This window comes from Littorina saxatilis, linkage group LG1 (genome assembly GCF_037325665.1).
Source record: "Littorina saxatilis isolate snail1 linkage group LG1, US_GU_Lsax_2.0, whole genome shotgun sequence".
In the NCBI taxonomy this organism is placed as follows: Eukaryota; Metazoa; Mollusca; class Gastropoda; order Littorinimorpha; family Littorinidae; genus Littorina; species Littorina saxatilis.
In genome coordinates, this window is record NC_090245.1 from 104,004,974 (window position 1) to 104,027,868 (window position 22,895).

The 22,895-nt window shown below is 44.0% G+C and overlaps 1 protein-coding gene across 1 annotated transcript in view; it reads left to right on the top strand.

The window, feature by feature from the left end:
• LOC138948675 (polypeptide N-acetylgalactosaminyltransferase 13-like) overlaps positions 1–22,895 on the top strand; it is a 207,285-nt gene that overhangs the window by 148,086 nt on the left and 36,304 nt on the right. The window lies entirely within an intron of this gene.

Sequence of the window (22,895 nt, forward strand, 5' to 3'; positions counted from 1 at the left end):
GAGAGAGAGAGAGAGAGAGAGAGAGAGTAGGACAAAGCATAACCACAACAAAGTTAGTGGAATGTTGTTATTGGACGGCTATTGTTTGTACACCTGTTGGGTTCCACGTTTTATTCTCACACCTGTGCCCCCCTGCTAAAATCGAACACGGAAAAGTAGGTCTATACGAAAATGTGACATTTGAGAGTAGAATGTCATACTAAGGAGACAGAATGTAGCGGAATGCGCTTGCTGTGGATATAACTGTACTGTGAACCCCCCCCCCCCCTCCCTCCCCCCACCCGCTCCCACCTCCTTGCTAAAATCGAACACGGAAACGCAGGTATTATTCGATAATGTGACATACAATTGAGGGTATACAGAATATCATACTTCGGTGAAAGAATGTAGTGGAATGCGCTTGCTGTGGATAACTGTACTGTGGACCCCCTCCCCTCCCCCCATCCCCGCTGCCCCCCCCCCCCCCCTCCCCCCACCCGCTCCCACCTCCCTGCTAAAATCAAACACGTAAACTTAGGCTTATTCGATAATGTGACATAAAAGTGAGGGTATACAGAATATCATACTTCGGTGAAAGAATGCAGCGGAATGTGCTTGCTGTGGATAACTGCACTGGTCCCATGTCCTTCTCTTGCAAACTCCATGATCATGTAAACCATTATGTATATTATGTCCACAAGGGATAGTAGCATACTTCCACTTGCACTCATAACAAAAATCAGCCGTGATATTTTCTGCGAAGACCACTGACGTTTTATTGATTTTTATTTTATTTTGCATTATTGTTATTTTTATCAATTTTGTTAATGTTTTAATTGCACTTTGTTTTGGCTGAATCAATTTCGTAAACGTACACAGGTGTCGAATACAACAACGAAGTCAGCAAAACATTCTCGCTTTGTACTAAAAGCATCCAGACAGTTGATCTTTGGTATGTGTTCAACCAGAAGTATATTGTGATCGCACGTACATTACTGCAGGGACAGATCCACGATGAAATATGTGATTTTACACAGAAAGAAACTATCTTCAAATCGAGCCTTTACGAGATCAGTTTACACAATAATGTGATATATGTGATACAGTCGCAGTTTATACAATAATGTGATATATATGTGATACGGTCGCAGTTTACACAATAATGTGATATATGTGATACAGTCGCAGTTTACACTATAATGTGATATATGTGATACAGTCGCAGTTTACACTATAATGTGATATATGTGATACAGTCGCAGTTTACACAATAGTGTAATATATGTGATACGGTCGCAGTTTACACAATAATGTGATATATATGTGATAGGGTCGCACCACGAGGTTTACGCGCTATATAAGTAATCGTTACACAATAATGTGATATATGTGATACAGTCGCAGTTTATACAATAATGTGATATATGTGATACGGTCGCAGGTTACACAATAATGTGATATATGAGATACAGTCGCAGTTTACACTATAATGTGATATATGTGATACAGTCGCAGTTTACACTATGATGTGATATATGTGATACAGTCGCAGTTTACACTATAATGTGATATATGTGATACAGTCGCAGTTTACACTATAATGTGATATATGTGATACAGTCGCAGTTTACACAATAGTGTAATGTATGCAACGTGATACAGTCGAACATGTCTAAAGAGACATCCCAAGGGACTGAGCAAAAGTGGTCTCTTTAGACAGGTGGTCTTTATGGACAGGTGATTTATTGTCGTAAAAATCGTCGAGGATCCTTAAGGGTGGTCTAAATAGGCAGGTGGTCTTTATGGACAGGTGGTCTCCAGGGCAGGTTCGACTGTATATTATTATGAGGGCGGGGATATAGCTCAGTTGGTAGCGCGCTGGATTTGTATTCAGTTGGCCGCTGTCAGCGTGAGTTCGATCCCAGGTTCGGCGGAAATTTATTTCAGAGTCAAATTTGTGTGCAGACTCTCTTCGGTGTCCGAACTCCCCCCCCCCCCCCCCCCCCCCCCCGTGTACACTACATTGGGTGTGCACGTTAAAGATCCCACGATTGACAAAAGGGTCTTTCCTGGCAAAAATTGCTTAGGCACAGTTAATAATTGTTTACCTATACCCGTGTGACTTGGAATAATAGGCCGTGAAAGGTAAATATGCGCCGAAATGGCTGCAATTACTGGCCGTATAAAATTTCATCTCACACGGCATCACTGCAGAGCGCCTAGAACTGTACCCACGGAATATGCGCGATATAAGCCTCATTGATTGATTGATTGATTATGAGGGCATAGAATGGTATACTGCGAAGGCAGAGACTAATAGAATGTAATTGGTTTTGGCCAGATTACTATTTTTTGACCGATTTGGGTTTTTTTGTTTTGCAAGGAAGCAAAGCACAATTCAGGCTCCTTTGGCAGCCTTCAATAACTATTTGTGGACTGAAAAGTAAAACATGTGTCTTTGTCAGTACCAAAGTTGAGTCTGGCTGCTTTCACCTTCAGGATTTTTAATCGCCTGATTTAGTATCCTACACTAAATGTCTCTCTCCGACCAAAGAAACTTTTACGTTAAAGCCGTTTTAATCTAGACAAGTTCAGCTGCTCTTTTGTTATACTCAGAATTAGAGAAATTAAATTTTCGTTAAAGTTGTATTCAAAACGAAACTTCGAATTAAAAATTCAGTTCTTCGGGATTAAGCTTTAAAATGAATCTTAAAGGTGACTTGAAATTTGGTTTTTGAATCCATTTTTCAGGTTTCCACATTGTCACTTTTTTCGCCCCAAAACCCGCATTCAAACATTTCTTAATGTGCCTTTTCACTCTATTCAATCCAACGCAATGGAAATGACAAACGCCAGTTTTGTGACTTTTATCACGAATTTCCATACCTCAGCCGAAGAAATTGATTAAGATTAGATTCGGCACGTAACTTCCATCTGACGGATTTTCCAAGTAAACGATCGTAAATCCAGTTACGTGCCCACGCCAAAACCACAGGTTTAGCGTAAACTTTTGATTTCAAACTTCGATCGTCTGACAGCACAAAATAAAAATGAATAACAATAATAATACAAATCAATATATAATCACACAAAAAGGCAAAATATAGATTAAAGATGTCTTAAGATAGCAATGAGAAGAGAGATATTAACAGCGTATAATTATGACCAGAAAAAGAAAGCCTTGGTTTGAAAATCCATTCCCACAGACGCAAGTCTGCCATCATCATTCAGTTTTCTAAAAAGCGGGAACAAAAATCAAACTAATTATGAATTTTGAGATTTTAATAATTCACCTCCTTGATACCTAATTTTTGTGAGGATGTGCTGAGCTTTCGCGTGCTCTTAAGCATTTCTAATTAATCCATCCCAGAAACAAAAAAAATCTACCGTCATATCTCTTTGGTGAGTGCTGTTTTATGTTTCTGGATTTCTCCTGTAATGACCTGGGTATCAGCATGCTCAAACTCGCCATTGAGATTTACACGCTAACGAAACGCAAATGGTGGACGGACATTCAAAAAAAGGATAACGATGAGTAAGTACATGCTACAGAATAACAACGGAAATAAAATGCAAAAATGCACGCTTTGCGCAGAATCGTATTCAGACTTGATGGAGCCAAATAAACTCAGGAAAAAAATCGCAGATTTATCGTTCAGGCTCTAAACTATCAATCCAACAAAACCTCTTCCTTTAGTTGGCCTTTCTTTAAGTTAAGAGCGCACATATCATACATGAACACACATACACACACAGACACCCACTGACACACTGAGAGAGCTGAAAGAAGCGCAGACAGAATTGTTGCTAGTGCCACCCCTGGTTCTGATTGAATCAGCAATGCCCGCTTTGCTGTCAGAGCGAAGAGGGAAATATTTATAAAAAGCCTAGATACACCAAGCAGTTTTTCAGCCCGGAACTGCCTGTACTCATCGCGTAGTTTCGTATTGTTGGACATCATTACACACGTTGCTGCTAAAGTTAAAAGAGAAATAATCCTACAAGGCTTTAAAGGGACACCAAACAGACTGCTGCATGAAACTATTGTTTTTAACTCATGGCGTTACATCGTTACATTGATAGTTTGGCACATCCGCACATTCAAACGATGGCGTTGCAATATGCAGCGTATAGCAAGATGTTTTCATCTTTGAAATGAAGTAGGAACAGTGCTGCTTTTAACCAATCATTACATGAAACAGGTTGTGTACTGAGCATGATGCTGCATTACCTTGAAGCAGCGAACCAGAAATTATCGCAGACAACTGTTCCCTTTAACGGTTGTACGCAGCTTGTCGCATGCAATACACTACTTCGGAGCCTGAGCAGCTCTCGCGAGATATCCGTCCCACGTGCTCTTTGTTTTGCTTCGAATGGCGCGGAACTTGGACAATTTAGTCTTAGCAGCTCTCGCGAGATATCCGTTCCACATGTGTTGCAGTGCTTCGAAGGTCACGAGAGCTTGCGAGAGCTTTGAAGATCGAAAGTTCGAAAGGGTATTTAGATGTGTAGTTAACATTCCCCTAACGGGAAGTCGAGTCATTGCTGATTTTCGTCTCCACATCGAGCTGGGTGAAATAATATAATCGCGACAGTGAGGAGCACTAGTAGGTGCGCTGTGGCTGTATGGTATATATCCACCCCCATCCACACGGGTAGGTGCGCTGTGGCTGTATGATATATATCCACCCCCATCCACACGGGAAGTTGCGCCATTGCTGTATGGTATATCCACCCCCATCCACACGGGAAGTTGCGCCATTGCTGTATGGTATATCCACCCCCATCCACACGGGAAGTTGCGCCATTGCTGTATGGTATATCCACCCCCATCCACACGGGAAGTTGCGCCATTGCTGTATGGTATATATCCACCCCCATCCACACGGCAAGTTGCGCCATTGCTGTATGGTATATGCTGCAAGCACTCTCCAACCCCCAAAACCAGGACGTTAGTGAACTTGCAACTGCCCTCACTACATTGCAGCAATCCACAGAGAAAACAGTTATCCAATGGATACCATCACACTGCAACATACAAGGGAATGAGGAAGCTGACAGGCTGGCGAAAGAAGGAGGGAAGCTACCACAAGAGAACCAGCAAGTTACATTTGGTGAAGCAAAAACCATTGTAAAAGAGAAGCAACGGAAAAGGTGGCTGCAACAACACCCTCACTACAACCCCAGAGACAGTTACTATCAACTCTCCAGAAAAGACCAGGTCATCATTGTGCGCCTGAGAACCGGCCACTGCAGACTCAGGCAGCACATGTTCTCAAAATTCCACATTGGGGACACGCCTGTATGCCACTGTGGCATCGCAGACATGACAGTGGAACACCTCCTCCAACACTGTCCAATCCACCAGAAACTACGAGCAGAAACATGGTCTGCTGACACACCAGTTCAGGAGAAGATCTTCGGCACCCTGCAGAGTCTTCGCTGTACTGCAGACTTCATCAGAAGTTCCGGAGTCCCTGTCTGAGCGATCGAGAAGAAGAAGATCCACACGGGAAGTTGCGCCATTGCTGGTTTTCTGCTCCAGATTAAGCTGGGTGCGATAATGCTTATTGCGACAGTGAGCACAGCGGAGCTCTTGTGGCATGTAATTTGGCTGTGTGGTTTAACAAGCCCGCTAACGGCAAGTTGGGCCATTGCTGATCTTCTGCTCCAGATTGAAATTGGTGCGATAATGCTATCGCGACAGTGAGCAGCTCTTGTTGCATGCAACTTAGCTGTGTGGCTGAACAGCCCGCTAACGGCAAGTCGGGTCAATGCTGATTTTCTGCAGCAGTTAGAACTGGCTGCGATAATATTATCGCGGCAAAGGTCGCTTTTATGAGAACCTCAGATGAGCTATGGTCCCCCTTCAGTAGGATCGTGTTCGGTGAAAAATTGCAGGCGGTTCCCTCTTTCCTGGGGGCTTCCTGTGGCGTTGTGCAGGCTTCTGGCGGGTTTAATTTCATCTATAAATCATCTCTGCTCACTTTTTTCTCCTGGGTTTAGCAAGTGAAACTGACCGAATGGGAAAATTGCTGCTGTGGACAGTCGGCATGGAATTGCTTTCATCGGGATTTCTCGTCGTAATCTGATCAATGTATCATCTTGTCGGCAGCACACGTTTTTTGCAGGATAAAGGTGATGGTTGCAATTAAGATGAGTTTTCAAACGCGGGTGAACTCTTCTGACACTTGTCAAGTATTTACGGACGCGCTGAAGGATTTAATGATGATTGGGAAATGGGTGATTTAAACTGTGTTAGAGATCAACACGAGAACGAGATCAACAGCCAGAACGATGGCCTCGACGACAAAGGTGATGAACAAGACTGACTGACTATTAGGGTTTAACGTCCTCTTAGACCAACTGGTCTATATTGGGACAGGTATTGGTAATACGCTGAAGATATGGTGTGATACTTTGATTCGAACAAGCCCGCTGTGGCTGTCTTCTTCGACACACCAGCATTGGGTTTGTCTCGTCAAAGTATCGAAATACGATCATGATAATCAAAGACGAGAGATGATGCATGCGTGTCTTCGTGTTTTCCAAGCCCTGAGACTTTCGCTGTGAACGTAGGATCTTTTTTGTGCGCATGTGTGTACACGGGGGTGTTCGGACACCGAAGAGGGTCTGCACAAAGTTGACTCCGAGAAATAAATCTCTCGCCGAACGTGGGGATCGAACCCACGCTGATAGCGACCAACTGGCTACAAAGCCAGCGCGCTACCAACTGAGCTATGTCCCCGCCCCCAAAACAAGGAACAAGAACAAGGACAGACAGACAGACAGACGGACGGACGGACGGACGGACGGACGGACGGACGGACGGACGGACGGACGGACTCACACAGGCACGCATGCACGCACGTACGCACGAACACACGCATGCATGGTCTGTGAGGAGAGTCAACATCCTTCACCTTTGAGGACCGCCCCCTTGACCTCAACAACAACAACATTGCTAAAGCTCACATTATTACCTGGAAGACTGCAAGAAAGATCTACCGGTATAGTCACCACAGGTACTTTTCCACTAAGATGCGCACTTCTTCACACCTCTCCCTAAACCGTAAATCTCTTTAACTCTTGACATGAAGAGAGGTACTCCAGCCTCACACGCAGAGACTGGTTTAGAAAGATGCGAGCGAACTCCAATTCAGCACTGAAGGTCCGAAGCAAAGTTATAAATCTTCACGCGATGAGAGTGTCAGTGGCAGAGGCGGTAATATTGGCGCAATCAAATCAGCCTTCTTTCCTCTTCTTCTCGTTCGCTATTAAATCAGTGAAAAAGAAGACAACACCTATCTGTTTCAGAAGTCAAGATTCATTGTCTTTGAAACGGTTCTGTATACAAACTCTCAAGAATGTTATTGATAGTGTACATCGTGTATTGTTACAACCAATCACACAACAACATGATGTAATTTAGAAGTCAGAATCTAAAAGTCATTGCCCCATTCACAAAATATCATGAATAATATATATATATATATATATATATCGCTTAGCTCTCACTGTCTCCATGGCACGGTATATCTCGGACAAGCGATATATAGGACACGTGTGATGGTGGCACTTTTTCACGTTGGTGCGCATTGCTTCACTCCTCTCCACAAGCCAATAACTATTTTAAACTCTTGACACATAAGTGGTCATTTTAGGCCAAACAAAAATATATGTTGGTTTAGGGTAACGTGACCAAAAAGAGAGGGTCGGTCTTTTTAAAAAATAAACAATTTTTTTGTTAAATTGAGTCGATTTTTAAAGGAGGTTACTTCCTTATTAGTCTCGGTATGGTTCGCAAAATGTGCCAAAAGTTGGGTTTATTTTGAAAAAATGATAAAAAAAAGTTTTAGGGTCGGTCGGGTTACCTTAAACCAACATATATTTGTGTTTGGCCTTAGACAAAACTGTTGACTGTCGAACATTAGAACACTAACACATAGGGTCTGATTTGGAAAGAAGCTCAATACAACACTCAACGTTCAAGCTAAATTATCAATCTTCAGTCAATATGACGACAGACTGAGCTGAGGATACCAACCGGAATGAACATCGTAGTGACCATGATCTGTTCTTCAAGTCCAAATATATTGTCCTGAGAATGCCATAATCCCTGTATCTCCAAAATAACACCCTCAAGCCCCCACTGTCTCGTCAGTACCAAGTATATTGCGACAATAGATCAACAGCAACCCGCGGTGATAGTACTTTTACTATTAGATGCGCCTCACTTCACATCTACTCCCAAAGCAATACATTACTTAAATTCCAGACAAGAGAGAGCCCATATGCCCGTATTGGTCGACATGGTAGACTATCGAACCGGAGCTCTGGGGAGCAGTGAAGACCAACCGACTGCACGACGAAGGGGACGTGGACAGGAAAAGACAATCCATCCAAGCGAAGAGGGGTGAAGATAAGGGGTTTTCAGCTAGAGGTAAGGGGGCAGATACAAATCAACCAGCCGCAAGAAGTGGAACATAGACAAGAGAACGCAATTGAAGTGAGCGGAGGGGAGGTGGGGGGGTGGGGGAAGACACGGGGTTAGCTAGGCAAGGGGGCATCATGAATTAAGACCAGCGGAGAGAGTAGGGTGAGACACGGGGTTAGCTAGGCGCAAGAGGGCATCATGAATTAAGACCAGCGGAGAGAGTAGGGTGGGGTGGGGGTGGGGATGAGACACGGGGTTAGCTAGGCAAGGGGGCATCATGAATTAAGACCAGCGGAGAGAGTAGGGTGGGGTGGGGGTGGGGATGAGACACGGGGTTAGCTAGGCAAGGGGGCATCATGAATTAAGACCAGCGGAGAGAGTAGGGTGAGACACGGGGTTAGCTAGGCGCAAGAGGGCATCATGAATTAAGAGCAGCCAACTGCAAGTCGAAGGATTCAGACCAAAAAAATGCAATCCAACGGAGCGAGTAGAGACGGAGACAAGAGGTCAGCTAGGTCCCTCCTCTGTGATTTATTGCTGACGTTAAGGCCGGCAAATTGTCCATTCAGCAATATTCGATCTCAGTCTCGGTCTCATTCTAGGAAGAGGAACAAGCCGTTTGGTACGACGTGCAGACGACTCTCACCACATCCTCTTCGAGGACCTTGTTCTTATGTGCTGCATTTGTCTAGAATCTTGCTTCGTCTGTCTTTGTCTTCATCTGTCTGTGTGTCTGTCTGCTTGCCTATATTGTTGTCTACTGCCTCGGCTTTTCTTTAGCTTCTGTCTGCTTGGTTGTCTGTCTGTCTGTCTCTGTCTCCCCAATCTGGCTCTCTGTCTCTGTCTCTGTTCATCTGTCTGTCTGTCTGTCTATCTGTATGTCTGTCTGTCTGTGTGTCTGTGTGTCTGTCTGTCTGTCTGTCTGTCTGTCTGTGTGTCTGTCTGTCTGTCTCTCAGTCTGTCTGTCTGTCTGTCTGTCTCTCTCTCTCTCTCTCTCTCTCTCTCTCTCTCTCTCTCTCTCTCGCCCTCCTAATGTCAATCCTCTCTCTCTCGCCCTCCTAATGTCAAGAAATCAGAGATTGTAGCAATCTCCAACCACCCTTTTCAAATCATCGTTACGACTGATTGCCCTCTACACTTCAATAGCTTCTCTCGCCCATGTTGAAGGATCCGCGTTGTTGTATTTCCCGTGTTTCTGGCCTTGCCATGCAACAGTGAACGACAAAATCCAAAGAAGTGTGCCTCGTTGCATTGGAAAAGGAAACTGCATGGCTGCATGCTTACTCGACCAACCAGTTCAAGTGGGCTGCGATATATTTCATTATTTTCTCGTTAGCGGGCACGCTTTACAGCCTCGGGAAGCCAAGGGTTATCTATTCAGCTACTGTTTCCATACCTCTGGGGTGAGTCTTCGTTGTCCCAAGCGATACATCCGGTGCGTTGCTGTATGATGATTGGATCTGGCGGATGGAGGAAGATAAGCTCGCACGTATACGTTACATTACGCAATGATATTGAGAAAAAAAAGAAACGAGTTGATATTGTGCAGACTTACACTGGAACTGAAAACTGGCGTTCATTTCCCACTTTTTTCATTCCTTGTTGTACGGCGCTTAGTGTATAAAAAGTTGTGTTTTGGTTAATGTGTGTGTGTGTGTGTGTGTCTCGAGTGGGGCAATTCGAATGGTGTATGAGGAAAAACATAAATGCATTGGGTAAAGAAAAGAAGTGGATTCCACGTTATTTCAGGTCTGCGTTGTTGTAGATATTGCATGTACTCGTTTACTGTTTCTGAGGCACATCGAGGTACATTTTACAGAAAACAAAAACTACCGTGAAAGTCAAGTTCATTTGTAACTCAGTATTCTCAGTTGTTAAGACTTAATGTTGATACATTAACGATCTATGAAATTCAGAGCACACAGCTTATACAAAAACGCGTTGGAACCTCTTCATTTTAAATCTAATTATCCATAAAATCTCTTCCAATTCTCTTCGACTTCAAATAACCCACCCATTTGCAATATCGATCAGTTGTCGCTTGTGAATTAAAAACCGCAAAAAAATGATGGGGCGCGAAAGGCTAGCTGAGAACATTGAAGTAAACCTGTGAAAACCTGCACTCTTAATTCATTAATTAATTTTTGAATAGTTCCTTCCATTAAGAGAGAACCAAAGAGAGTCCCGCGAGCAGAAGGACAGGGTCAATAAGAATCTGTGTCGTGCAGCTAGCGTTCGATGCCAATTCTCACATTAGGAGTTGAATTTCCTTGGCGTCTCCGATTGGCGTCAGTACAAACCCACCGAGAGTCTGAGAATGCCTATTTAGTCTTGAGTCGAGCGTTTGAAAATGCCTGAGCCTGAAGGCGGGTGTAACTTACACCTCTTGGTATCAGTCTACCTTAGAGATGAGGACGACAGTTGCCCAGATGGCCAGAATAGCGCGCTGCATTTTCCTGCATAAAACTAAGGCGCGTCTGCAGCGACGTGCCTGAGCTAAACATTGGCGGGCACTACTCACAGCCCGGCACACGGCACTGTAAACATTCCCCGTCCCTTCACCTCTCTCGCCACCATCCGCCCTACCCTTGGTCTCATGCCTGTATTAGAAGACTCCCGCGATTTGCTTAGATACCGTTAAGTGCGATTCCAGGAATGCTTTCCGAAAAGCTGCATGTGGTAGATGAGTGTGGACGTCCGTAGGACCTTCTGGTGAATGGTTTAGTTTCTGGAGGTTGCGCCGAGGAGCTCTTGTTGGTCGTGAAAGAGTTCGGTATAATGAAGCAGAGGACTGGACATGTAAACTGAATAAGAGTTTGGCAATGAGGTTAGGAATTAGAGAAACAACGCCATCTTTTTTTCTGTAATAAATAATGCTTACTTGCTTTTAATCCGAGAAATGCAGTGGAGATCTTTCTTTCGTTTTTTTTTTACTGTACTTCTTCTTCCTCTCTTTCTTTTTTTGTTGTTGCTTTCTTTCTTTCTTTTTTGCTTTTTTTTCATTTGTTTTCCTTCTCTTTTTCAATTCGTTTTTCCAAGTAAGCTATGTGTGACAATGAGATATACTTTATAAAACCGGAAAACATTTGGCCTATATTTTTGTATGTCTCCAGTGATCTTATGTATTACACCACGTTTCCTGTTTTCCTTTAATGTCATGTGTTTACCAAAAATAACACGAGGCTTACTTGTTCGCGAAGGTTGACTCAGAAATCCAAGCGTAAGCGCAAACATAGCTAATTTGTGTAAAAGTTCTATTGATTAGCCTACTTTGTTCAAGTTCGTTTAGACTTTTCTGTTAATTCTTCGCCTTTATCACATTTGAGAAAATCTTTAAGTTCTCTCCATTTCCGACTGTTCCACCGACGAATTTAGCCAGATCTTCGGAGAAAATCTTCCAGAGCGCACGAGGTCTTAGGATTGCGACGATAAGGTTAATCCGGCGAAGTGCGTGCTCCCGGCATGATTTAAACGATCGAAACTTTCACAGATTCCTTGACAGGCTGCTATTTTTGAATTGCGGTAAGCTTGTCAATGAAAACTAAGAAAACATATAGTAAACGGTGAACAAGAAAGGGGATAACCAATGAGAATGGTAATCTTGTGTGTAGTTAATTGCGTGTACGTTAACACAGACAATACAGGCAATTCATCGAAAACCAGTACATGGGACTTCACTTCTAATATGTCACTGGTAATTAATTGATATTCTAATTCTGTAATGTAGCGCACACCGCAAAAGAAACCCCGATTTGGCGCACTTTGCGTCATTTCCGTCGTTGCATTTGGAATATATATATATATAACCTAGATACACTCTTTTACACAACCATGGGGGATGGCTAATGGAGAGATCCGAGGGTGTCTGATAAACTGGTTTGTTGACAGCGTGCATGTCATAGCGTAGCAACTCAAAAAGACATTTTCCCCCAAATCGATCATGTTAACCATCTCCCTGTAGTCGCTTCGAGAGTGTCTTGTCTACTGCACACTACTCCCCCCCCCCCCTTCTCTCTAGCCCCTCCCCCCCACCTCCGTTTGTGCAGAGTTGACATTCTAGCCACCCTCTTCCAACCTCTAGCAACTCTTGCTTCCCCCCCCTCCCTGCCCCTTCTCCCCCCTCCGCTGCGTGCTCACCCCCCCCCCCCCACTCCCGAAACAGACACTGTGAGGCATATTCTGACCACCACTCACCATCCACCCCAACCCCTCCAGCAATGTTGTTTGTCCTCCTCCTCCTCCTATAAGCCCCCCACGCTCCCGTCCTCCATCCTCCAGTCTCTTTGACAAGTCATTGTCTTGTCTACTCCCAACCTCTCAAAGCACAGCGCAGAGAATACTAGCCCCCCCCCCCCCTCCCCCTCTCCTTGCTGTTTTCCTGGCCTCCTCCGTCTTCCAGACCCTAGCCCCACCCCCACCCCCTCTCCCTCAAACCCCGTTGCCGAAGGGTCGTGTCCAAGACACATTTTCTGGTGAATACGCCCCTAATTGAAAGATACAACACGCTTTTAAAAGTCTCCGTTTACTTTATGTTTTGATTCCATTCCAACCTCTACCCCCACAGGGCGCGCGCCTGCACGCGAAGGTTTTCAACAGATTCAACAAGCAGAAACAGAGCTTCCTTTTCTCTTTCTCTGCCTCCCGGTCTGTTTCTCCTTTCTGGCTTTTTCACGGCTTGCACAGCCGCTGCCATGAGTTCTTTTCATCCGTTATATTTCTTACTCTTTTTCTGTTCTTGGAAAGTGTTGAACGAAAAGGAGAACCAAGAATCGTCCTTTTCTTTGTCTGTCTGTCTGCCTGTCTGTCTGTCTATCTGTCTGTTTGTTTGACTGTCTGCCTGTCTGTCTTTCTGACTGTTTGTTTGACTGTCTGTTTGATTGTCTGTCTATCTGTCTGTTTGTTTGACTGTCTGCCTGTCTGTCTTTCTGACTGTTTGTTTGACTGTCTGTTTGATTGTCTCTCTATCTGTCTGTCTGTCTGTCTGCCTGTCTGTCTGTCTGTCTGTCTGTCTATCTGTCTGTCTGACTGTGTGTCTGTGTGTCTGTGTATCTGACTGTGTGTCTATCTGTCTGTTTGTCTGTTTGTTTGTTTGTCTGTTTATCTATCTCTTTCTTTTTTTGTAAGTCATGGTTTGAGCAGACGTGGGAGGGATCTTTTCATCTTTTGCCTGTCTCTCTTTCTGCTTTTGCAAAGCGCATTTTGGGGTACGAAACGCAACGAAACGACAATGAAAAAAGAAAAAGGAACAGGCGAGAAAAACAAATCGAAAAAAATATTAGTGATTGAAGAAAACGATCGACATGTCTGGCAATGACGAAAGTCTGGTGTTGAGGGTGAAAGCGACTGGTGTGGGGAGCATTGTATCGCCGAGGCCAGGCCTGCACCTCCCCCCAGGGTGTCACGATCATAAAGCTATCGATCTCAAAGGAGGAGGGCTAGGGGGGCGGGTAGGTGGTGGGGTGAACTGGAGACATCAACAGTTGCTGTGTCAATCGGGACTGCCAGTGAAACCCATGATCTGGTCTGGTCTGGGGGTTGACACTTAACAACATGCATACCTAAATGACGAAGACAAGGAAAGTCCAGATTGCACATTTCAGTTGTCAGCCGTCTTTTTAAAAAAACATTTTGTTTAAAGATTTGTTGTATTTAATAAAATTGTTTTTGTTTTTGTGTGAAAACCACGAAGAAGAATCCGAAGACAAGATAGGATGATAAAATAGGACAAGAAGTAGAATGGGAAGGATGATGAGGAGCCGAAGGAACATGAAGAGTCATGCTCTTCCTGTTAGATGAAGAGGAGGAAGTAGAGGAGCAACAACAACAACAAAAAGAAGAAGATGAAAAAAATAATGACGAAGAAAACCGGAAGGAGAAGAAAACGGCAACAATTCAGGCCTCGAAAACATAAACGGGGACGGGAAAGCAAAAACGATCCTTTCTCAGATCTTAACTTTGCTCCCGAAAAGACGACAAGACACACACGAAAAAACCCAAATCACTCTGCAGTTTGGATGACCCTGTAAACGTAAATGGCTCTGACACAACCGCCAAGATCCAAGTCCGATTGTGCAAGGGGAAGCATGTTAGCGCTGTTTGGGAGAGAGGAGAGACCAGGGTTGAAATCAAGACGCGGATGAGTGCTCGTGCGAATGACGGCAAGCTAGAGACAGTAATACATCCATTGATGTTCAGTGTCCTGGGAACTCTTCACTGCTGCAGATTGACTTGCTGGTGCGAGTTTCAAAGCCAATAACATGTCTGTGCACGGCTTACAAAAAAGATGTGTGGCTAGGGGCTGTAGCTTGCAACAGACACAGAAAAGACACGAAAACAAAACTTGTGTGTATACAAATCCCAAAACAAGGAGACTGCCAACGTTCCAAAATTTAGAATAAAAAAACAATTGTCATTGTAGCTTCATTCTAGATTGTGGTTATACAATCTCTACAACGCCTTCTTTTTGCCACAGTGAAGAGACAGTTCAGGAAGTATACAAGGGTAAAGGACAGAGTGCGAACACACATTTGTCTATCAGGGATGTTTCCTGAGTTAGCAGCTCAGCACTCGGCGAGCTCCCCAAAACCAGCCATCATGTCTTTTTAACGAATTTCTTAATTAAAAACAAATATCTCCGCAGTGTTGATTTTTGGTACGTGTCCAGGTGGAGGGATGGCCGCTGTATCTATATAACAGCCGGGGCAGTTATGGAATAGTGAGCAGAACGGTGCCTTTAAAAAAACATTCTTCAAAGATGTTTTATTCAGGCATTATTATACGTTATTTGCGTGTTTGACCAAAATATGACATTTTACACAGATCGAGACAGTCATTGTTCTCCGAGACCGCGCTAGCGGTCGAGGTGAACAATGACTGTCGAGATCTGTGTAAAATGTCATATTTTGGTCAAACACGCAAATAACATTTATGTATCGATCGAATTCCTTTCAGGTACTATGAATTTGTTGTTGTTTTGACGATTGAACGAGCACACACACACTGACATGCAATCAAACACATTTGCTTCATATTTGGGTGTTTCAGGTTGACCGAAACTTCCAAGGAACTACAAAACACACGTCATGTACTGACTTTGTTGTTGTTTTGACATTGAACAGCACACACACATGCAATCAAACACATGACGTACGTGTGTTTTGTAGTTCCTTTAAAGTTTCGGTCAACCTGAAACGCCAAATTATAAAGTTTTGTCGGCCTCTGACGTCACATGACTCAAAGAAGGGAAATCCAATCTCCAATCGATACATTACAATTTGTCATGCAATGCATAGAAGTCAGATGATAATATGACGGATAAAAACATATTCAATGCAACATCAATCAATCAATCAATCAACATGAGGCTTATATCGCGCGTATTCCGTGGGTACAGTTCTAAGCGCAGGGATTTTTTATTTATTTTTTATTTTTTTTAATTTTTTTTAATTTTGTATATATACAATCAATTATAATAAGTGCTGTTCTACAAGGGTAAAATATGAAGCCCACTTCAGCCTAAATTTTCCGTAATTCAATTCTGTACAGTGGATATGTTTATCGATCTTGTATGTGTTGGCCAGTTCTTTAAAAAAAAAAAGTTCAATATCATTTGTATAAAACAAATGTGGCTTGCGGTGCCTTTAAATTAGCCTCATTCAAGTGTGCCCCTCGTAAGTAAGGTTTCCAATGAAGAAAAACAGCCGTCAACATACTTCAAGTCAGCATGTCCAAAACTTCAGGGGATTCCTAACAAGACGAAGTTAAGTTTTTGCATGGAGGGATTCAGGGATATGTGAGCAATGTACTTCGATACAGGAATATATAACGCGTCGTAACCAGATTGATATTGTCCGGAGAGAAGCCAAAAGGCGTGTGACAGTATTTCCGCATTGTGGGTGTGATTTGAAGTTCATAATCCGAATCAAAAAAGATTTGTGCAGACTTGACGTGACCAGCTGAAATTAAAACATGCTTTAGATGTTACAAGCTCTCGGAACTTTGCTTCATGAATGAAAATCTGTTTACTGCGTTTATTCTTAAGAACGACCACGGCGTAGCGATTTCTTCTTTATAGGCTTATGGCACTTTTTGCTTTAAGTCAAACTCTAAGTAAGCTTTCTTTCTTGTGTGATCCAGCAATGTACTTGCTTCTTTTTGCAAACGATAGTCTGGTATTCATGTTTTGAAAAGTATAACCATCCGACATACATAAGCGTATGCTTGAGTTCAGATCCAATTATTACATTCAGGATTGTTTGAACACAAAGTATAACCATTATATCCCGCATGAAGCTACAATGACGAACTTAACCCAGCCGATACGATGTGTGCAAAATCATACCTTAACTAGTACAGCACGCGCACCAGTAATAGTCCGCCACTCTTCCAAACGGTCACCCCTCGGGGAGCGTTCATTTGTTCAGCGGCGGGGCCATGGTGTTGTCAATAGAGTGTAGGTGTCGAGAGGGGCGTTTTGATTGGTCGGCGATGACACTCCAGTGATTGTCTCAACAGTTTTGATTGGCTGGGTTGTGCTGTGGAACACGGCGATGAAAATGGTTCGAGTGTTACTTGAGACGTTTGCTCCTACCTAATCTTATGTAATGGCGCTCGTTTGCTTAATTGATTGAATATAGCGGCACAGAAAAATTGCCGGTTTAGACCACAAAGAGGATTTTGTTGGACATCATGGTTTTTTTTTCTAGAATATAATATCTGTGTTTTGTCTGGAATCTGGTGAAATATTAAACACAGAACACTATAGATGCTCAGTCTAGCATTTTTGAACCTTACGTTTTTGTGACCATGGTTGTGTAAACGGTCCTACGGCGGGTTGTCGGATTGTACTGGTTTGTGTTACCTCTATCTTTGACCACTGCCACCATCCTCTGGCTGAGCTGGTCTGAATGCTTTCCCTCACTCTCTCCAGCATGCTGCTCCGCCAACCAGACTGTCTCGATCTAGGCATCACAACTCTCAGTCTGTCTGTCTGTCTGTCTGTCTGTCTGTCTGTCTGTCTGTCTGTCTGTCTGTCTGTCTGTCTGTCTGTCTGTCTGTCTGTCTGTCTCTTGCTCTCTCTTTCTCTCGCACACACACACCAGCTCGACCTCGCCCGCCGCCATTATCAATCACAACCATTCGGCCATGATCTCACCTCTCTGTACACACACGCATACACGTCCAAGCTTCACCTCCCGCTCAACCCCTACCTCTCCACGACACACACACACAAACACACACACACACACACGCGCACACACTCACACACACACACACACAAACACACACACGCACGCACGCACACACACACACACACACACATGCACACACACATACACACACACACATACACACACACACACACACACACACACACACACACACACACACACACACACACACACACACACACACACATACAAACAAACAAACAAGCAAAAAAACATGAGAGCAAAGCAAAACAAAGCAATGCAACATTGACTACATATTGTTGTCAGAAGGTGGCGAAACAATGTCAGCGTTTGGCAAGGAGTGACATCGCTACAGGTAACACGCATGAACATGACTGTGATGACAGCGCAGGTATACCTGTTATGTGTGCTCGGTCCAAAAGTATCTTTTATCTGCATAAAAATGGTTCCTTGTTCTGCCAAGCACATGCTCCTGTACTGTAAAAATGAGTCTGTATTGTGTAGTTTATAATGCCTGTACTGTAAAAATGAGTCTGTATTGTGTAGTTTATAATGCCTGTACTGTAAAAATGAGTCTGTATTGTGTAGTTTATAATGCCTGTACTGTAAAAATGAGTCTGTATTGTGTAGTTTATAATGCCTGTACTCTAGAATCCCCTTATGGACCCCCATGTTAAGATCTTTCCCTTTTTTTACCCTTATTTTTTCAGATTTTCTTGTATAGCCTGTTCCGGTCTCTCTCTCTCTCTCTTCCCTCTCTCTCTCTATGTTCTCTCTCTGTCTTTTTCTGTCTGTCTGTATGTATGTCCGTCTGTCACTCTCTCTATTTCTTTCTCTCTCTTTCTCTCTCTCTCTCTCTCTGTTCACTCTCTGTCTCTGTCTGTCTGTCTGTCACTCTCTCTATTTTCCCCCCTCCCCTCTCTCTCTCTCGGTAGTTGGAGCCACTCTCTTTTCTCTCTCCTGGATTCCGAGTATATACCCTTCGATGCCCTCGGGTAGAATACATTGGGCTGCTACATCCCATAGAATCGACTGCAACTGTTCCCAAGGCCGCCTGGTAGATTTTCCACCCAAGTCGATGGTCGCTTTCAGTTTTCATTTCCTGCAAAATTGGTTTCTTAACTCCGGGCTAAGTGTATTATTCAGCAAGAAGGGTGAGAAATCGAAGTTCGTCTTACGATGCTTGTCGATGCTGAAAGAGAGAATATATTTCAATTGTTTGCTGTTATTTATTTAGCATCCGAAATGTATGTGTATGTGTGTGTGTGTGTGTGTGTGTGTGTGTGTGTGTGTGTGTGATTGTGTGCGTGTGTAGTGTATGTGTGTGTGTGTATGTGTGTGTGTGTGATTGTGTGATTATGTGTGTGTGTGTGTGTGTGTGTGTGTGTGTGATTGTGTGTGAGTGTGTGTGTGATTGTGTGTGAGCCTCTCAGCAATTTTAAGACGATTGGTGCGCACACTAAAAAACGCACGTACGCACGGGCCCTCCCCTTCCCACACAAGCACACATGTACAGGTCCAATAATAGTTTGCAATTGATAAGTGACAGCCCGCACACATTATATACACCTTTAACGTGTCAACTAGTTCCGGGCACGCGTTTTCTCGACGCTTACAACGTAATCAAGTTGTATCGAGCAAAAACCGACCCCCACCCCCCCCCCCCTCCCCCCACCCCCAACCTCAGTCCCCACCGAAAAAAGTGATATTTTTACCATCAGCATAGTACTGTAATTACTTAAATGTCGTCATCCCCAATTAGCTCCTGTTTACAAAGTGCTCAGTGAGATCTTCAACGGATGTAGACAAAACACTCGTGAAGTGATGGCTCGACGTTTGCACTAGTCATATTCCAAAAAGGTCTATACCCTCAAGTAGGGAACGCTAATAACTGGCGACACAATGGACCTGGGTTTAATCCTCACTCAACCAAGGTCTGAAACAAACCGCACACTTTTTCTCACCCCAGAACGGAATCAATAGCTCGGCCTCTCTAAGCAAACTCTTGAGGCTTGGGAATAAATTGATGACACCAAGGAAGAAGAAGAACATCGTTGTCTGCGAAGAGGTTCAGTCTCACTGTATGCATGTGGCTGGCATCCAAGAGTTACAGAGGGCGGGTTCCTGGTGTTTCGGGGTGTGGAGTGCTGGGTGGGGGTATGTCTTGCAGAGGGTGTTTTCAACAATGAGGCTTGATTACAACCAGTTTTGGCTAAGGTGTGTGTAAGCTCCTTGATCAGACAGGGTGATGAAGCTCACAAGTTTGATCTGGGGAAGGGATCTGGGATCCCTGGAGAAAGCATTCTCTTCCGGTTCAGTCACTTGAGTTGTGTTGCGCTGACAGCGCGTTTAGTGTGCAAAGCTGTTTTGTTTGTCATTCGGGCCTGGCTGCGATATTCCGTTTGCCTTTGTGGCTACCACGCAACAGCAAGCAGATTAGCTGGTTGTGTACCCGCTATTTTGTTATTCTGCTTGCTGCCGACACACCAGATAGCCTCGCCTTTCAATTCAGAGAAATTAGAAGAGCAACGCTGTCTCGTCTTGAACAAACTGTAAACATTTATAAGAACTCCAGGGGGGCTAAATGATTCCAGTTAGGAAAGTTTTGGCAGTTTGCTGTCAAAATGAAACTTCTCAAGATCGAAATCATATTTAGCCGAACATATTCTACACAGACTGAGGACACTCTGTTCTGAAAGCTGCTGCTTTTATATGTGAAGCACCAAAGAGCTCAGATTTTTATTTTTGAAAGGTTCGTAGGAGGGTTGGGGTATGGGGCGTGTGGTGGTGGTGGTGGAGGGGGAGGGGGAGGGTATATTCTCCTGTATTTACAGTTCAGACATTGCGGAAAAATCTAATTGCCCAATGCATAACGTCTGAAGAAATTTCTGCAACACAGACAGATAAAGTAGCAACATAAACCTTAGAGCTGAATGGGGGCATGGGGAGATGCCTTTATGCACATTTCTTGATCGATATGCTTTTCTGCAAATTACTACCGGGACTTACTTTTCTGGACAATCTTCGCCATAACTTTATTTGCGCTCATATTTGTGAGGTGATAAAGTAGGACTCTGCACAGAGAAGTTTGAGAAAGGGACTTTTCATGTTTTTGCCGCTTGGCAAATAAATGTTTTATTGTTATGCCTTTCTTCATTCTAACGTTCAATTGTGTTGCGATGACGTCCACCGTTTATCTGACAGATATGAATAAATGCGACCGTAAAGATGAATATTTGGTAGCTGTGTTTGAATTGTAACTTACCAGGGAAGCTGGTATTTTCAAGCCAGGAAGGACTGTATAAGATCAAGTGTTGGATTTATGTACATGTACATAAAACATTCGCTAGTGGACACGAACCACCACGCCCGGTTTTAGTGATCGTAGAGCATCGACAAACGGAATGTGGATGCACCAGGCCTCGCAAGTTTTAACGAACGCACGACACAAGTTTGTCAATACAATCGTTAGTATCATAAGACTGATTGATTCTTCGGGATTTTGAATACCAGCAATTGCAAAGTGTAAACCTGCAGTCATCACGTACTTTTTGTGAATCTATATGTGGAGGGGTGGGGTGGGGGTGTGGGAGTGGTGGGGGAGGTCTTTAAATCGTGTGTTTGTTTGTAGGTGCATCTGTCGTAGATTAAGACAAAACTTGAAACATGTGCAAAAAAGATGACTGCCCAAAAAATACTTCGTCACATTATAAATTGTGCACAAAGTTCAATCAGGACGAACAGTGCAATAACCTACTTGGCAGCACAAACAAAAGAGGTTTTCATCACTATCTCAGTATCTGTTGCTACAAGACACTCAACCAAGAAACCCGCCAAGAAGTAATTAGTCATTTTGGCTTCAGTCGACCTCGAGTGGGCAAAACAACAAGTTAACAATTCAACAGTCTTTGTCGTCAGTAATCAGCGCCAGAAACCATTTTGCAGATGCCAGACAAACCTGCCCTGTGACGTGGGTGTCACGTCCTTAGTTATCTCAGCGACTGGAATTTTGCCTTCTTCGTCATAATCCCTATCGCGGCATAAATGATAGGCAGCGCGTCGTCTGTGCCGCCGAAACTGCGCAGGTATATTCTGCCCATTACCAGAACATGCTGCACACTGCATAATTTTGTATTCACAGTCACAGCCAAGCACAACGCCCGCAATCTGCACCAAAACGCAACACTCCCCTTCATCTCCCTCGCATCTATAGATCTATAGGGACCTACCCCGAGGTCACCCAACGCGGTACAAGATGTTCGGTCACTGTCCGTGTCTGTGCACGTCTTGTCAGGCCGTGTTCGCATCTCCACACTTTTTAAAGCTGCACGTGCGGGTCTCCGTGGTGCAAGAACGGGTCCCGCGCGAGGCAGCATTCTCCCATTTACGCCGTTCTTGTCGATGGCGTACTTCTGGTGTATGCGAGTGCGTTTGCTGATCTTTTACGGCTTTCTTGTTCATGGTACACTTCAGTGTGTGTGTGTGTGTGTGTGTGTGTGTGTGTGTGTGTGTGTGTGTGTGTGTGTGTGTGTGTGTGTGTGTGTTTGGATATCCAATATGCGCTCGTTTGCTGTAGGGCGGTTCAGTTCAGGTCAAAATGATTGCAGTGTGCTGCCCAAAGTGATATCAAAGTGATTCAACACACAGATTTGGACAACGTCGAATTGCTGATTACGCATGTGCGATCAATTCTCTGACTCAATACTTTCGTAGCTTGTGTCGGTGTGCTTCGGATTCCCTACGTTCACTGTCTATGCATAGGGCGGGGGATGTAGCTCAGTCGGTAGCGCGCTGGATTTGTATCCAGTTGGCCGCTGTCAGCGTGAGTTCGTCCCCACGTTCGGCGAGAGATTTATTTCTCAGAGTCAACTTTGTGTGCAGATTCTCCTCGGTGTCCGAACACCCCCGTGTGTACACGCAAGCACAAGACCAAGTGAGCACGGAAAAGATCCTGTAATCCATGTCAGAGTTTGGTGGGTTATAGAAACACGAAAACACGAAAATACCCAGCATGCTTCCTCCGAAAACGGCGTATGGCTGCCTAAATGACGGGGTAAAAAACGGTCATACACGTAAAATTCCACTCGTGCAAAAAACACGAGTGTACGTGGGAGTTTCAGCCCACGAACGCAGAAGAAGAAGAAGAAGACTGTCTATGCATAAACGAATGTCCAACGTAATAGTGTAGCGTGCATTTACTGTTACGGGTTAACGAGGAACAACAGTTAGAAAAGTATGTCTGATGGCATTTGATGTTGATGTCTGATGTTGCACGTTGTTGTCATGTC